This window comes from Microtus oregoni, unplaced genomic scaffold (genome assembly GCF_018167655.1).
Source record: "Microtus oregoni isolate MIOR12 unplaced genomic scaffold, Mior012 000050F_ref0000143, whole genome shotgun sequence".
In the NCBI taxonomy this organism is placed as follows: domain Eukaryota; kingdom Metazoa; phylum Chordata; class Mammalia; order Rodentia; family Cricetidae; genus Microtus; species Microtus oregoni.
In genome coordinates this window covers 2,695,724-2,701,713 of record NW_024543256.1, presented here as the reverse complement: position 1 = coordinate 2,701,713, position 5,990 = coordinate 2,695,724, and positions in this window count along the sequence as shown.

The following is a 5,990-nucleotide window of genomic DNA, read 5'->3' as shown; positions in this document are numbered from 1 at the left end:
CAAGGTCCAAATCAGGAGCAGAAGGAGACAGAGCATGTTCCATTTTTAACAGAGATCAGACCTCTACTCTTGCCTGTTGCTTTAAAAAACAAAAAGGGGGAACTGTAGAGAGCTGCGTGGAGCCACACCTGATGGCGATGTAGAGAGCTGCATGGAGCCGCACCTGATGGTGCTGTCTCCCGCCCTCCATGATCCCGAAAGCGAGTGCTCTCTGTGATAATCAACTCCTATGGTTAAGGCCTGATTCATGCTATTATCACACAATGATTGTCAGCTGCTTGCATATGCGTGGACCTATGGGCAGTGCCCACCTGGCAATCCGGGGTTGGCGGCCTGTGCCTTTTTAAGGGCTGGGACAAGTTTGCCCAGGGAGAGAGGGAGAGAGAGAAAGAGAACAAGGTCCTGAATAAACTGCCTGCAAGAAGAGCTCCAGTGTTGCGTCTTCCTGGCTGGTCAAGGCGGGTGCAATACTTCTTTCTTTACTAATTATAATTGCATGAATATACATTGATATTCCTAAATATATCTGGCTCAGTCCAGATAATGATACTTTGTATGCATGTTCTTAGGGCTGATTTAGGGAAACTGAACAACCAATCGGATTGTTCATCCCTGGCAAACAAAACCTCTTTCATTCCCAGCATTCTTCATTTAATTGCAGTTAACAATTGTGGATGGTTAGGCTTCATGAGATTTTTGTTTTTCTGTCCAATTGATCATATTCACTGATGTGTACCTCACATTTGGGAAGTCATGCTGTGGAAATTTATGGGTATAGACTCTGACATTTGTAGGAGACACATTTTTTTACAGCAAACATTTTGATATTCAGGGTCTACAGTCTTTCTATCCTCTTCAACAATGTTCCCTGAGCCTTAGGTATGGTAGTGTTTTATATGTGGAGCACTGAAAGGGCAGAACAAACTCCATATTGAGAAACAATTCCATTTTAGACAGAATCTAATTAAGGAAAGGTGAATGCACTCCCAGCAAAGCCATAAATATTTCCAAGAAACAGTATCTGTCTCAGTCTAAATGACCCCACCAGGGTGTGTGAACAAATCTGCTTACAACTACTTGCTTCAAAATCCCATAGGTACCTGACTAACTATTGTTATTTTTGTCTGCTGACAATTGCTGTTTTGAATTTCCCTATACTAAAGCCAATAAATTCAAAGGTTGTATGCCTATACCCAATCCCAGTACCCTGAGGGCTAAGGGCCATTTTCCTCAACCACTGCATCAGTGTGTTGGATTACAGTAAGAGTTAGTTTGTAATCAATAAGACGCAGTGTGTTTGCATCAGATAATGGCTCTGTTGTAGTCTTGTTTGGGGGAATCTGTGCCTCAGGTACAACTGCACAACATCTGTACATTTTGAGTTTTATGTCAAAAAGCAATTGGGAGAGGCTGGAGCTACAGCTTTATGGTAAAACTCTTGTCTACCAAGTCGAACATCAACTTTAAAACCATCTCACTATGAATTTGTTAACATGTACTTTCTTACTATTCTTTCAGTTTCCTTATATTAAGGAAATTGCATAAATTTTGTAGCACTCAGTCCCTCTTTTAGTGTTCTCATTTCTATGCTTTAAAAATCTTTATCTTCCTACTTATGTATTCATCTTCATCTCTGGCTTCCTTCCTATTCTACTTCCTTTCCTATGTATTACTTATTTTGTCTTTTCTCTCATTAGTTTTTATCTTCTTTTGTGTAATATGTTTTATTTTCTACTACAGTATATGTTAAAAATTAGACTACTTAAAACAGATGTGTGGTCACCTAGATTTAATATTTATTAAGGTGTTTAATAGTTTTCAAACATTTTAAGAAATTATTTTCTGTTTCAGAATAGATACTCTGACTCAGTTATCATGGTATTACAACACAGAAAAAATGTAAGGAATGCACAACTTATTGTTATCAATATGATAAAGATATAATGTGGAATGATGTCACAGGAAATATATCCTAAGATTAGACAATAATTTATATTTACTTAGGCTACATATTTTACATGTACTCCCTTATCTTTTGTTTATCTATGTAGTGGTATTTTATTTTATATGCTACAATTGTCTGTGATCAATGTTTGATTATGTAAAGATGTATTACATTTGGTTTACCTTGCCTGCTTAAGTCACATAATTGGTTTAATAAAGCACTGAATGGTCAATAGCTAGGCAGAGAATGATAGATGGGGCTGTTGAGCAGAGCGAATATATAGAAGAAGATGTCTAGGATGGAAAGGAAGAGAATAGAAAAGGAAAAGAGCTGAAATAATGAGGGAGATGCCCATGGCCAGCCCAGATGCTGCCAGGGAGAAGACACGAGAGGCAGTGAAATTAAGAAATACAGAAGGAAAGAAAAGTAAAAAGACTGAAGGCAAAATATATTTAAACAGAAACAGGATAATTTAAGTAAACAAAGTCAGAAATGAGATAATCTAAGGCCAAGCATTTATAATTAATAATAAGTGTACATATCATGATTTTGGAGCTGGTTGCTGACCCAAAATGAAAATCCAAGTATACATCACACAGTTGGATATTTTATCTAATTGCTGAATTAAATACTCATTCTCCTATTTAGACATAGGGCTAACATTTATAATACTTACAAGATTTTTGAAATGATGTGTTCACATTCATTTTCTCTCGCTAAAATGTTCTTTACCTTGTCATATATGATGGATAAATTGCAATGTATGTTCAATCTTTCTGAAAGTGTAGGTAGTATTTTATGTATTTGAAAGTACATTAATTTTGTAGACGGATTAGTTCTCATTAGAGATGAATGACTAACAATATCTATAAGAAGTCTGTCAACTGCCCTACTTTTCAACAGATAACTAGTAAACCTTAAATTCTTAGATTCAGCTATACTACAATTTTAGAGCATGTCATAAGAAATAAATGGTGACTTCTCTGATACAACTGATGTTTCGTTAAGTATTTTTGAAAGACATAGAACTTCTAAAGAAATGACAAATTCTAAATCATAGAAAGATACTGGAATTTCTTAACTAAAAAAAAACTGCATTTCTGTTTATGACCTAAGGGAACATATAGCCAGGTTAATATATAACCCTAGATGTTATGATATATTTTCATTTGTTCTAAACAAGATGAGAGCCTATTTATATTAATTTTTCCAAGAAAAACATGAAACAAAAATAAATTTCTCTTTTCCACCCAGCAAGAACTCATTCCTAGTTTGTTACCATTTACTTTAAGTTAATATTATAAATATGATTGGATGGCAATTTCAGATGCTTGTATAAATAGCTGTGGGTACATTTTTAATTCTAACAACATTTCTCTTTCTCTTCATATAATAAAATTTTATTAACAGGATAGAAATGTTAATCTACAAAATTCAGTCATAAAAGAACCCTTCAATAGGAAATTATTCAGGTCTTTGAAAAGCTTCATTTATTCCCTATCATTAAATGCACTTTCTTGGCTTCTTTTCAAGTTTTATTGTTTGAGGTGAACTGACAGATTTGGTGTCACACACTATGCAGTATAGAGGATTAATATGCATATATTTGGAAATGCTACTGCAGTTTATGTGTGATTAGACTAAATTATAAAAATAATCTATGCAATATTGATTTATCCTCCATCAGTGGTACTGAAAAATATTTTAAATATTATTGTGTTTCTACTCTGGTTGATTTAAATGTGCTTGACACAAAATTAGCTATGCATATTTTACTAATAAATGTTTGTCATGAGTATGTGTAAAAGTGAGCAAAATGCCTTTAGGAAATTAATGTATTAGAAGTATAAAAACCAGATAATATAAGAAATTTGGACTGTACAAATTCAACTCATAAACTAAATTATAGCCCTATGACCTGTAGGATATTGTAAGCCAGAGATAGCATTTCAGGTTATACTTAGAAAATGTCCTCCTTAAAACATTATTTAGGAAAATGGTTCATTTAGATCCTGAAAATGTGGCCATGGCTCACATTTAATAGCATAGAGATTTTTCAGATATATCAAATCAGAATTTTTAAGCAAATTCACATAGAGCAATAATGTGTTTTGTGCCATATATTTTCAGTTTTCCTCTCTTATTACTGTAACATTTACACTGAGTTTGCAATTAGTTCTATACTCCAATGAAATAAAGCTAAATATAATCTATTCTCTTCATTTAGAAGAAAACTTGCATAAATCATTACAAAATTATTTTTCTGTGTATGAATAAAATACATGTGTTTTTATGGATAATGTCAGATAATGACAATGTCAGATAAGAAATTTTCTTGAAAAACATTGAGCCTAAGGTAGCACATTGTTCTAATACAAACCCAGAGTAAAGAATTGAATTTTCCAATTATTAAAAATAATGATGTATATTAATTTGTAAACTGGTATTTTACCAAGTAACCCAAAAAATTGACAAAACAATCAAAGGAAGAAGTGATGATTTCAAAATTAATATCCATTTAATGAACAGTAAATCTTATCAAGTAAATTGTTGTAACAATTATATTCTGATTGTTGAATGGAGACCGGGATGATCTACCCACTCTGATTTCACAGTAGTGCCCAAAGATAACAAATTGCCTTGTGTCTCAGAAACTTGAGACTCTTCAAATATATTGGACTTTCTAATGACTATGGAGATTCAAGGAAAAATAGTTTTCAGACACAGCAGGATGGCTATACATATGAAGCTACAAAGTTTGTGACGGCCTGTACAAGATCTGTACATGTTTAAGACTAATGCGACCATTGCACTGAAATGGAAAAGTAGACAAGAATCTTTCTGCAAATAATACCCACTAGCATAAGAAAAACCATTTTCTCCAATGAAGTTTCATTGGCCATATCAACTAAATTTCTAAGTGGGTTTCATGCCCAAGTGTAGTTTGCTGACACAAAACAAATTTGATGATATTTTTGTTTATTAGCATTTTTGCCATATTTATTGCTTGATTTTATTTTCACTTTTGTGTTTCTTATTTTTATATTTATTCTATTTGTGCTTTTATTTTTATTTAAAGGAGAGAAAAATAACTAATTGGGTGAGTAGGGAGCATTGGAGCAACTAGAAGACTGTGGGTGGAGAAATACATAGGCGAAATACAGTGCATGAAAAACTTTTTAGATAAATCATAACATAAATACTAAAAGATGAAAAATTGACACAAAATCTGAGGGCTGGAAAAGTGGGTAAATTTGGGAAGAGTTGGAAGATGGGGAGTATGATTAAAACAAAGTCTTAAAAAACCTGGAAACAACCTAGATGCCCCTCAATGGAAGAATGGATAAAGAAAGTGTGGAATATGTACTCATTAGAGTATTAGTCAGCAGTAAAAAACAATGACATCTTGAATTTTGCATGCAAATGGATGGAAATAGAAAACACTATCCTGATTGAGGTAACCCAGACCCAAAAAGATGAATATGTTATGTACTCACTCATAAGTGGAGTCTAGTCATAAATAAAGGACATTGAGCCTATAATCCGTGATCCTAGAGAAGCTAAATAAGGTAAACCACCCCCCCCAAAAAAAATTAGTTATCCTCCTGGATATAGGAAGGAGACAAGATTGCCAGGCAAAAATTGGAAACTTGGGGGTGGGGGTGGGGTGGGGTAAGGGGATATGGGGAGAAAAATAGTGAAAAGGGGGATGGGGTGAGCTTGGGGGAATGGGACGGTTGGGATGAAAGAAGGGTGGATATGGGAGCAGGGAAGTATATATCTTAATTAAGGGAGTCATTTTAGAGTTGGCAAGAGACTTGACTCTAGAGGTGTCCCGAAGTTTCCATGATGATGTCCCCAGCTAGATCCTTGAACAGCTAAGGAGAGGAAGCCTGAAATGGCCCTATCCTATAGACATAGTGATGAATATCTTACATATCACCATAGAACCTTCATCTGGCAATGGATGAAGCTAGAGACAGAGACCCACATTAGAGCACTGGACTAAGCTCCCAAGGTCCAAATGAGGAGCAGAAGGAGGGAG